The sequence below is a fragment of the Aulonocara sp. 'chitande type north' Nkhata Bay genome, linkage group LG3 (genome assembly GCF_057382095.1).
Source record: "Aulonocara sp. 'chitande type north' Nkhata Bay isolate Kocher_YH1m ecotype deep benthic linkage group LG3, A_spYH_male_GT1.1, whole genome shotgun sequence".
Classification (NCBI taxonomy): Eukaryota; Metazoa; Chordata; class Actinopteri; order Cichliformes; family Cichlidae; genus Aulonocara; species Aulonocara sp. 'chitande type north' Nkhata Bay.
In genome coordinates, this window is record NC_141346.1 from 66,260,160 (window position 1) to 66,273,057 (window position 12,898).

The following is a 12,898-nucleotide window of genomic DNA, read 5'->3' on the forward strand; positions in this document are numbered from 1 at the left end:
TTTAGAAAATGGAAACTCCAAACAGCTGAAGCCAACAGGAAGCAGCTTCAAACAAACACAACAAGATATAAAACTCTGAATGTTTCACATTAAAGTCGTACATTTCTCATAAAAACAGGACAAAGACTTGAAAAAGTCGTGTTTTTCCTTCCAGGAACCACAAGGCTTCACTTTTAAAGGTGAAGTGTGAAAGAAATGGACATATTTGAAGTCCAACACCTTTTTCCAGTCACATTATTAAAGCAGACAAACTACAAGCTCATTTTCATTCCAACAAGTCATCTTCTGACCTGGACTAACAACACTGGTCTCTATGTGCAGCTGGCTGTGAGACCAGTGCTCAGGGAGCGTCTACAAAGTGCAACACTGAAAGAACATCACACACTCATTTGCTTTCAGCACTTTCACACAAACATCTACTGTCATTATTGTCACCAAACTCTGTGGATCCTTTATTGCAAATTCAAATGGGATCAAATGGTCAGACAAAAGAGGGTTATGAGGAAATATGATGAAATATTGTGTATTAGCAGCAAGTTATTGAATCATTTTCCTCAGAAACCAAACAAAATGATTGACTAACATGTTTTTACAAACTCAGTGTTGGACTTGGATCAGCAGGATAAGCTGATGTTTAAAGGCATTTGAGTCTCGCTGTATGAGAGTCCAGTTATTACTCAATATTTATGGATGATGTTCTTTCAGTGTTGCACTTTGTAGACGCTCCCTGAGCCTCACAGCCAGCTGCACATGGACCAGCTGACATTACCCAGCATTAGAGGCGGGTGTAAAAAAATGGATTTTCCTATTTAAATGGTTTTAATTTGAATAAAGCGATGTTGATTCATTCAATCCTGAATCGATTTTTAATATAAATGTATTTTGCCAGAATCTCAGGTTAAAGCTCCCAAAAGTATTTCAACAACAAACAAACAGATAAAACAGTAAATGAGAGCAGCTAAACACACAATGATGGAAACACAGAGCGTGGATCGTTCACTCTACGACACGTACACGGACACGCCGTCGGGGCTGAAAGTGGACAGCTCACAAATCCTGAAGCTTCAGGTTTCATCAGTGTTACGACTGTTGTCGTAATTATATGTAAATTTGAGTGTGCAGGTGCTCCTCCATGATTGGTGCATCCAGGGTGGATGGCTGGCAGCAGATAAGAAGATACCGCCAGGGACTGCCATGTCATTCAACCTTGGCCCAACCCAACCGGCAGACCGTTAACTGTGTCACTATGTTGGTTAATGTAAGAGCATGTAGGAGTGGACCACCTTTTTGTTTGATCAGTTTTCTCCTGTTTTTGTTAGGCAGGGAGGAAAGTGATTGTCGTTTGAGTTAGTTCTTTTTGCGTAGGTAAGTTGTATTTATTCCTGAGATAGGCTACCTTATGTCTGTGTTTTTGGCCTTGGGTTCACCCTGAAGTTATGATATGCTCCCTTCCTTTGTTTAACTGCACTCATTGTAAATAAATCACTATTAAAAAGTATTAAGTGTGTGACGTGCTACTTGGGGTTGGACGCGGATGGATCACCCTTTATGTTGTGGTCTGGCCGCGCCTAGACGGGCCATAACAATCTGTCTCCAACCAAAACTGACTGAACCAGCAGCAGAAGAAGATCCAAACTACGCTTTACGTTTGATGAACATCGTCATGAATTCTCTCTGACTTTGACGTTTACTTCCTGCACAGCTCTCTCTCTCTCAGTGTACTTTGTGATATTATTCTGTTATTATATGTTACCTTATAGATGTAATCAAAATAGTTGAATTATGATATTGCTGTAGATCATATTATACCTTTTAATATAGAGTGTGTGATTAGTATGTAGTTTTAGTTTGCATTATACTTCTGACCTAAAAGAGTGGGAAAATCATTCGATCTATTTGTTTGACCTATATTACTCAACACTGTTGAATGTATTACATTGTTTCTTGACATGTTTTACTGCTGAATCATATGAAGAAGGTTGTAAGCAGAAGACTTGGTGTCTGGGGAGAGGAGATAAAACCACATTCCTTACCCCCCTTCCTACTTCACACAGAAAGACAGGGAGCCGAGGTCATAACTTAGGCGCCGTGAGAGAAAGAATGTGAATATTTGGGCTTTTACGACCAGGTGGGGGCCACTAGAAGAGTATAAAGAGCTGTGTAACCCGTCACCATTTTGAGACTTGCTGTGACCCTCTGCAGGCAGCTCTCCCCATCATGATGGTTCTAATGCTCATAAGTGTTGAATTATATGGAAATAAATGATTGTTGATTGAGCATTTATACACCGAGTACTGTCCTTCCTTCAGCCCAAAGATTCAAAGAATTGGGAGATTTCAACAACTTGGTGCCGTGTGACCCGGATCTTTGGTGTGCTGAGGAGGTGCAGATTTGGCCTTTGGTGAGATCGTGAGGCGAGGTGAACAGAGGACATGTCCAAAAATAAAAAGGTAAGCACAGCCTGTTGTATTATACCAAAAGGTGCATATTGGGCTTTCCAAATTAATCTGTTCACTGAGTCACATGTATTTTCACAGTAAATTTGTCGGTGTCTGGTTTTTGGCGCAAGATACTAACAACATAAGTTGAGGCTGAATTCCAGTGTGTTATGTAAACTGCTTCTACCGAGATACTAATAACATACTACGTTGGACTAGTTGCAGTAAACTGCTTCTACCGAGATACTAATAACACACTACGTTGGTCTAGTTGCAGCCCACTTTGCCTTCCACATTTAATTTCGTCTAAAACTGGCTTCTGTAGCAATAATACATTAGAATTTCTTCTGGAGACGCAGCCATAAGTTCAGTACATTTGAAGTCGAGGTTTTGAAGTTGGTTATGATGTCGGTTGAGTCTTTTGTTGATGCGGCCATGAAATAGAAGTTGATTTAAGGAAAAGCAGATGCTGGCTTACGGTGCAGTTGGACGCTGGCAACGCGAGAGCGCAACACATCCGTAGGTTTTGGTTTATGATACGGGCGTGTTCCGGTGGTGCGGCCGGGAAGTGCAGCAGTGGTTGGTGCTGGTTTCAGTACATTGAATAGAGGTTAGACGGTGGTTTGTGGTGCAGTGGTGCAACGAGGGCTGCAGTCATAAACAAAGTAACATTTTACTTGCCAAGAAGTACATAGAGAAAAACCTGGTTTATGGTGTCTGGTAGAACTTCTGGGGACGCAGGCATCACTTTTATGATGCGACTTTGCCCCGTTGTGGCGGCCATAAGCGCAGAGAAAAGGGTATTTTGATCTTTGGTTGTTGTGCTCCAGAAGAGTTTTAACAGTTGAGCTCAGAGGTTTCTGTGCAAATTTCTGCTGATGAGGAGCGCTCTCTGTGTGTCTCACTGATGGTGAAACGCGCTGTGTGTGTAAGGCGCGCTCTGGCTGTGGGTGAGGTGCGCTCTGAGTGTTTTTTGTGAGTGTGAAGTGTGAATACAGTGACAGTGACGATTGATGTGTTTGAATAGGAGGACATTAGAGCAAAGACACATTTTAGGATCAAAGGTTGATGCCTAGTGTACCTGTGGAAATTTTGTTCAAGGTGTGGCGACCCTCCTGGTCGTGGACGCGCGGCCAGGACCAGCGGCGTCTGGATGCTAAGTTGGCAACTTGGGAACTGAGGACTCCTGCATAGCCCCAGAATAACACTGGAACGGCCGTGTAACCACGGGTTCACATTTATTCTGGAATAGAACAAGAGAATGCTTTTACATCTAAGGTTGAGTTCTATCATAGGTGAAATATAAAAAGGTTGAATTCCTCGTTTCAGTGGTTGAAATTGTTGTGTGCCTGTCCCCTGACGAGTGTGAAATTAAATAATGAGGGAATTTGGAGCCACATAGAGATAGACGGGCTAAATTGGGTGTATTACTCTGTGGTGTAATAAAAATAAAAAGGAGAGATAGTGAGAGGTGTGTAGTGGAGAATTATGGAGGAGTAGAGAGAGGAATGTGTTGGGAGACTGGCGTGCAGTTTACGCTGTCAAGGTAGGCGTGTTGCCTGCTTATCTGTTTAACAGTGATGAAAATGAAATTAAATAAATCTCTTAGTGTGTCAATACAGGAAGCTGCGGACCTGGACCAACTGCCCCCACAAGCACAGTGGCCGAAGTAAAATTATAGGTAATGGGAACCACACCCAGCATGAATCAGCAGCTGTGAAACAGACAGCAGCGAGGAGGAATTAAGAGAAGTTTTTAACTCATAAAATTGGGGCCAACGAACTTGTGGAGGTTGGGAAAGGCGTCCGGAGCATCACAACAAAAGGTGAAACAAAAACACACACAAGCAGAGAAATGTGAGAGAAAGGCTCCTTTTAAGGTAACGCCTAGTTTGAGAAAAAGTTAAAATTAACCTGCTTGCCTACAAATGCACACACATGCAATGAAGAAACAGCTTACACTCATGAACATGTGAAGATTTTCCAGCAAGGTTAAAGAAAAAATTAACATACTTAAATAATAAAGTTTATACATTACTGACAAAGAAACCCTCTGGGTTGCAGGACAACAATTTAACTAAAAAAAAAGAAACACTGGTCTAACCAACCAGGGAAGACACAACAAATTTAGTGGTAAAAAGATTCAAATTGTGACATGTTTTCTGTTGATTGATTAATAAAAGTGATTACTGAATGAAAGAAAATTCAATTTTTGGGCTTTTAAACATGATCTTAAGAATTTTAATATGTACCTGTGTTGTCCTGTCAGCTTGGTGGGTCATGAGTGGATTATATGGTGAGAAAAAACAAAAAAAAAAAAAAGGGGGAGAGAAGGCTGACACAGGGCCTGGCCCCGTTGTTTCCCCGTCTAAATAACACAGCCAACACAACATCATTTTCCTGTTTGTTTGTTTTTGTTTGTGTTTGTGTTTGTTTTTGTTTTGTTTTTGTTTTTTCTCTTTATGCTTAATTACAGGCTGCTTTGCCGCCCTGAAAGCCGAGGCTGACTGGACTCCTGCTCTCCCCCATACGTCACACTGACCAAATGCTGCAACAGCTGGACCCACAACAACGACCTGAAAAGTCAACAGTGCTGCAGGAATGTGATCTCATGCAGCAGAGACGGAGAGCACTAAATCTAAGGCCCGTTTCACTACACGGGGGAAAATTCTCAGACTACGTCAGCTGACAGAGCTGTGACGAGGCGCCCGCCAAGCCCAGATGAAAAGTAAGGCCGAGCAAAACAATGCTGACCTTGATAACTTTGCATTAACACTGTGCAGGACAGTGATGGACCAACACGGAGGATCGGGCGGCGAAAAGGGCGTGACCGGGACAGGAGGAGTAACTGAGGTCAAAAGGCACCTCAGAATGGACAAAACACACAGAAGAAGATGCAGGTTTTCACCTGCGGCGAGCATGGACACTGGAGAAAGGACTGCCCCAATGGGGGTCAGAACCAGGACGGACGGAACTTTGAGCAGCAGCAACAGCAATGGTCGCAAACAGACTGAAAAGGAGGAGGGCAGGACCCCAGGGCATGCTTCAGGCTGTGGTTTACCCAGAACACCAGAACAGGGAAGTGATGAACACACACACATACATCTACAAACACACAGATTCAGAATAAAGTGAAATACACACATGAACACATGTGCACTCATTGATTGAGTGAGAAATGACACACACACACACACACACACACACACACACATACATACATTAGAATGCTGATTCAGTGAGAAATGACACACACACACACACACACACACACACACATACACACATTGGAATGCTGATTCACTGAGAAATGATGCACACACATACACATGCACACGCTTGTGCAATGAGGAGTGATCCACACACACACACACGCTCATGCAATGAAGAATGCTTTGCTTATGCTGTTATGCAAAATGCTGCACACAAACATCCCAGTACATAATTTTTATGAGGAGCCATTGATTACCATTGATAACTTAGAATGTGTTATATGTCACCCAGAGGGCATTTATGTAGAGTTAATAAGGTCTAAAACGGTTTGGTTATGAAAACAATGTCTGTGCGTGATGTCTGTTTATGGCTCAAGGCTTTGACTGAATTCTTTGCTGTGCTTCACACAGCCCTGATGAGGAACAGTGGCACAGAGTGAAGATGATGAATTAATAGTGTAAGTTTAGGTTGGAGTACGGCATTTTCTGTGATTGAGTTTTAATACAAGGAGGAACAAAAGGTGTTACGGCACCTGAGGTTCTCATTCCCACACAATATTGTCTCGGCAGGAAGCAAAACGTTCCTGTGAGTTTCTGGTTTATTTTTTTGGTTTTGCTGAGCACTAGCTTGATTTTATCAGTGAGCTTTGGCTTGTGTTCTTTCTCGTAAGCGAGAGAGGGATAGTTTTATGCTTGGACATGTCTGCAACGGGCCCTAGTTTGTGTTATTGTTATTAGTGTTTTGTTAGTTACGTCTGTTTTCGTTTTTGTTACAGTGCACTGAGGAAAAAACATCTGAGAGGTGTGATCCACCGGTGGTGAGGTGGTGACATGGTGATATTTTGTGAGTTCATGATTTAACAATCAGCTCTTTAAACCAGGCCTGAAAGATTGAAATTTAAAGCGCTATAAAAAATTTATTACTGTAAACAGTTGCAAAGTGTGCTTCTCCATGATTGTAATTGGCTTGGGAGAAAAATCACTTACAGTGGGGCAAAAAAGTATTTAGTCAGCCACCGATTGTGCAAGTTCCCCCACTTAAAATGATGACAGAGGTCAGTAATTTGCACCAGAGGTACACGTCAACTGTGAGAGACAGAATGTGAAAAAAAAAATCCATGAATTCACATGATAGGATTTGTAAAGAATTTATTCGTAAATTAGGGTGGAAAATAAGTATTTGGTCTCCTCAAACAAGGGAAATCTCTGGCTCTCACAGACCTGTAACGTCTTCTGTAAGAAGCTTTTCTGTCCCCCACTCGTTACCTGTATGAATGGCACCTGTTTGAACTCATCATCTGTATAAAAGACACCTGTCCACAGCCTCAAACAGTCAGACTCCAAACTCCGCCATGGCCAAGACCAAAGAGCTTTCGAAGGACACCAGGAAAAGTATTGTAGACCTGCACCAGACTGGGAAGAGTGAATCTACAATAGGCAAGCAGCTTGGTGTGAAAAAATCAACTGTGGGAGCAATCATCAGAAAATGGAAGACATACAAGACCACTGATAATCTCCCTCGATCTGGGGCTCCATGCAAGATCTCATCCCGTGGGGTCACAATGATCATGAGAAAGGTGAGCAAAGATCCCAGAACCACACGGGGGGACCTGGTGAATGACCTGCAGAGAGCTGGGACCAAAGTAACAAAGGTCACCATCAGTAACACACTACGACGGCAGGGAATCAAATCCCGCAGTGCCAGACGTGTTCCGCTGCTGAAGCCAGTGCATGTCCAGGCCCATCTGAAGTTTGCCAGAGAGCACATGGATGATACAGCAGAGGATTGGGAGAATGTCATGTGGTCAGATGAAACCAAAGTAGAACTTTTTGGTATAAACTCAACTCGTCGTGTTTGGAGGAAGGAGAATACTGAGTTGCATCCCAAGAACACCATACCTACTGTGAAGCATGGGGGTGGAAACATCATGCTATGGGGCTGTTTTTCTGCCAAGGGGACAGGACGACTGATCCGTGTTAAGGACAGAATGAATGGGGCCATGTATCGTGAGATTTTGAGCCAAAACCTCCTTCCATCAGTGAGAACTTTGAAGATGAAACGAGGCTGAGTCTGCCAACATGACAATGATCCAAAACACACCGCCCGGGCAACAAAGGAGTGGCTCCGTAAGAAGCATTTGAAAGTCCTGGAGTGGCCTAGCCAGTCTCCAGACCTCAACCCCATAGAAAATCTGTGGCGGGAGTTGAAAGTCCGTGTTGCTGGGCGACAGCCCCAAAACATCACTGCTCTCGAGAAGATCTGCATGGAGGAATGGGCCAAAATAACAGCTACTGTGTGTGCAAACCTGGTAAAGACCTATAGTAAACGTTTGACCTCTGTTATTGCCAACAAAGGTTATGTTACAAAGTATTGAGTTGTATTTTTGTTATTGACCAAATACTTATTTTCCACCCTGATTTACGAATAAATTCTTTACAAATCCTACCATGTGGATTCATGGATTTTTTTTTTCACATTCTGTCTCTCACAGTTGAAGTGTACCTCTGGTGCAAATTACTGACCTCTGTCATCATTTTAGGTGGGGGAACTTGCACAATCGGTGGCTGACTAAATACTTTTTTGCCCCACTGTATAGGGAACACTGAGAAGTTCTGAGTCTAAAAGGATTGCACCGAGTCAATCCGGTCCAAAAAAACAACAAGGAATTGTTTTCCTTTTAAAATGATGACGTCATCTTGCTGGTGATGGATGCTCGAATAGGTTGCGCGTGAGACTCCATTATCAGCAACATCTGGTATGAATGTGTGTGAATGAATGCATGTGACTGGACTGTGATGGACGGACTAAAAGTTTTGACTGACTTGAGACTGAGACAATGACTGTACCAACTTTAGGATTAGTAAATGCCAACAAATAATTCACCCAGCCGGCAAGAGAAGGGTGGATGCTTCGCTTTGTTTTGTTTTATTTTTGCAGGAGCAGGACGATAAGAGAGACTGAAGAGGAGAATTTCTGATGCTTTTTGAGATATGATGTCACTGACCTTTTCTGGAAGTGGAAGTTGAGTTTGAACATCTAACAATGGTGATATGAAAATTTCTATGAGTTTATTTTTGTGTTTAATAATTTAGCTATGGTAAAACTTAGGCTTATAATGTGTTAGACTTAGAGATGATTCATTAATTTTTGATTACTTTTACACACACATAGATTATGATTAGAATAAGTCCTGAACATAATATTCTGAACCAAATTTGAATCATTAGAAGAACAATGGATAACAATATTAGATTATCAAGGCTAGGGAGAGAGGTGTTTTGATTTTCGGTCTCTTGCAGAGAAAGGAGCAGACACCAGACGGGGACACGGAGATATGAGGACCCTTCACAGCAGAGACAGATGTAGGGAGTGCTGCGACAGCAACTGGGGTCAAGTGTCATGGCGTTTGGGCTCCTTGAGAAGATGGATCCCACAAACACAGCAATAACCATGAAGGGGTTGGCGAGAACCAGGAACACCATACCGAGTATTGTCCTTCCTTCAGCCCAAAGATTCAAAGAATTGGGAGATTTCAACAACTTCAAGAACAGTTTACCTTCAAAAATTGTTAGGATGCCTGGGTCGTCGACCCAGGGTTTTTGAGTTTATGATATTATTTATACTGTCTAGTTTTTGGTTTCTTTGAGTTCTGTCTTATGGCTTAGGTCTCTGTCTTCTTTAGTTGCTCTGTCTCCCCTATCACCTGCATCCCCTTGTCTAGTTCGCGTCTATGTGTATCCTTAGTTCCTATATCCCCGTGTTCAGTCAGTGTTTGTGTCTGCCCTGTTCCCACATCTCTGTTTCCTTTGTAGTGCCTGCTTATGAGCCTGTGTCTTTGTTCAGTCTGTGTTATGCGTTTCCTGCTTTACTTTGAAGGTCTCTGTCTTTTCTCAGTGTGTTCAGATTACGCTTCTTTGGTCTCGTCAGTTCTGATTTGCCCCAGCTGTGTTTCCCTCCTGTTACTCATTTCCTGATTTCTCCCTCTGTGTATTTAAGCCCTGTGTTTCTCTGTGTCCGTGTCGCGATCTACCGTTTATTTTGCTGTGTGTTTTGCCTGTCCACCGGTGTTAGTTTATTTTTGACATTTTCCAGTTATGTCATGTTTGCGTTCAGCATTAAAGCTGTTTTTGTTTAAGTTCTGTCTCCGGAGTCTGCACCTTGGGTCCTATTCCTGTCTGCACACAGCTACACCTAACAAAAATCTGTTTCCTGCGTTATTCACTGCTTATTACGCACCAGTCTGCTGTTGTGTTCACTGCTGTCGGCCTCCGAAAACAAAGCCTCATTTCTGCTGTTCAATACTGAAGAAATGTAAACCTTTTAAAATGATGACAGATTACAAACTCTCAGCTGTGTCTGTAATCAAACCTCTGTAACTTTGCTTCCCTTCAGCAGCATCAGCTCATGTTCACATGTTGATTCATGGTTTGCTTCAGTTTTTGATGGACTGCAGAATATTTTGAAGGTTATCTGCTATAAAAAGCCAGAACAGGAAAATCTGCTTCATGTGTTTCTGTTTGATCCTCAGTGACTTTGACACAAAGGCCTCTGCTGTGATGATCACACCTCTGATCAAGTCTCACAGTGTCAGCTTTGTTTTTATACATATGGATATGTGCTGATAAATGATCAGAGTTATATTTCCCACTGTCTGCTGTGTGCCGTGACCTTTGACCTGCTAAAGACAGTCGGCTGTGGATTATTCATTGTTGTGTCTGATACTTAGAACTGTGAGGAAGAACACTACACAGTTAATCAGGGTCCCCTCTCTCTGAATCAGGAAAGGTGGGCAGGCCGCGTGTGGGCCGCGGGCCATACGTTGAGTCTCACTGTTTGAAATGTGAACATTGTTCTGCTGCAGTCAATGGACTAAACCAGAGAAGAAGAAAACAGACTTTACCATGAAGATCCTCAGTGTGGATCAGTATAATATCAGCCTGATGTCTGCAGTTTAGTGTCAGCACAACTTTCACATCATATTCATCTCAGCACAACTAAAACATGCTGACTGACCTCAGAGTTTCAAGTCCACATCCTGGACTCTCCAGGAAACCACACAGATGCTTCACTCCTGAATCCTGCAGCTTGTTGTTCCAAGTCAGGTCCAGCTGTCTCAGATGGGAGGGGTTGGACTTCAGTGCTGCTGCCAGATAATCACAGCTGATCTCTGACAAACCACAGCCCCTCAATCTGTATAAAGAATGAAAGATGTAAGTTTATTAGACAAAGTGTGAGCTTGAAATCATTCAGTGTTTCATCATCTGTTCAGAGCTGAAGAAGGTTCAGAATGTAGAAGTTTAGAAAATGGAAACTCCAAACAGCTGAAGCCAACAGGAAGCAGCTTCAAACAAACACAACAAGAGAAAAAACTCTGAATGTTTCATATTAAAGTCGTACATTTATCATAAAAACAGGACAAAGACTTGAAAAAGTCGTGTTTTTCCTTCCAGGAACCACAAGGCTTCACTTTTAAAGGTGAAGTGTGAAAGAAATGGACATATTTGAAGTCCAACACCTTTTTCCAGTCACATTATTAAAGCAGACAAACTACAAGCTCATTTTCATTCCAACAAGTCATCTTCTGACCTGGACTAACAACACTGGTCTCTATGTGCAGCTGGCTGTGAGACCAGTGCTCAGGGAGCGTCTACAAAGTGCAACACTGAAAGAACATCACACACTCATTTGCTTCCATCATCCAACCTGAAGAGGAAACAGAGACGCCTCCCCTTCAAAGTAAAAGCTGCTCCTTTTGGACACAGTATCAAAGAAAGTCTACAGTATAACATAGAAAAGACAGAACAAAGTTTTGGTTGTTTTTAAATTGTGCAGAAATGAAACTACACTAAGCTCAATTATGTGACAGACATTTCATCCCATGTCAGTTTGGCCTCATCCTGGGCCCAGGGGCCACACACAGCTGGGCTCCATCCAAGAGACAGGAAACAAACCAACACAATAATAAAAAGCACCATGTGATCTTCTTACATCTTCAAGACAAACATAGTAAAAACATGAGCATATTTGTTTCCTGATAAAATGATGTGACAGGTAGGTAGTAAAGTGGTGGTGTTACAGCCTTTCTCCCCTCTGCTGCCGAGGCTGTTAGTCTCTCCCAAACTCAGCTACAGGACTTCCAAATGAATGAAAGCAGCAGAAGTGGCTTTACAAATGAAAGAGGAAGAGGAGAAGAAGAGGAGAGGGAGGCCACCCTGACCATCACTCCAGCTGAAAACATCACACTTCCATTAAAGTTGGTGAGGAAATGTTGAGCAGGATGAGCTGCTGGCTAATCTGGAGGCTGTAGCAGCAGCTCACAGTCACAGTGGATTTCCACTCATGAAAAAGCTCTGGCTGCTTCATTTCTCATCTCATATCAGAGACTTTAATGCTTCACTGAAGCTGTACTGTGATGCTTCCATATTCCAGTGAGGCCTCCATAATGATTTCAGCTGTTCTGTACACACACTGTGTGCCCTGTATGGCTCAAAGTCTCTGCAGCCTGTTTTTATCTGCTATCATCAGATCTTCATCATCCTCATTCACATCCCTCACACACTCTACAGCCTCATCAGCACTGACTTCATCTTCACTGACTGATGGAGCACAACATGAACCTGTGGAGGCTGAAACACTGTCCTGTCAAACATCTCCCCGTCACCACTCCACTTCTGTCAGCCTTTAAATGAACCCTGCTCAAGTCTGTCACTTCTGTTTGGAGCCAAAAGAGGTTAAAGATTACGCCACTACATTCTTGTCTAGAAAATATTAAAAGTGTATTTGGTGACACACAAAAAAGGGTAAAGTTTAAGTATAGTTTGGGTCCACACATGTCCAAACCCTGGTGTGTAGGCCTACTTAGTATTGAGAAAAGCCCACTAAAAGAACGCCCACCAGACCAAAGCAATGGTTTTGACTTGATCAGCATTAACCCCGCCCCCTGACTTTGATGGGTGAAGCTGACAAATAAAATGTATTTATGAACAGTGATGCAGGGCCAGGAGTAGCAACGTGAATTAAATAAATACATCATTAAATAATTCATTAAATGTGTCAGTAAAACAATTAAAATAGAAAACAAACCAATAATTGATTAAATATGTAATTAACTAATTTGAATTGTACATAAATAAATAATGAATTATTTTAAATGAAATTAACTGATAATTAATTATCAATATATTTTTTAATTAATTACTAAAATAAATAATTCATTAATGATGTATTTATTTAATACTACCATAAAAT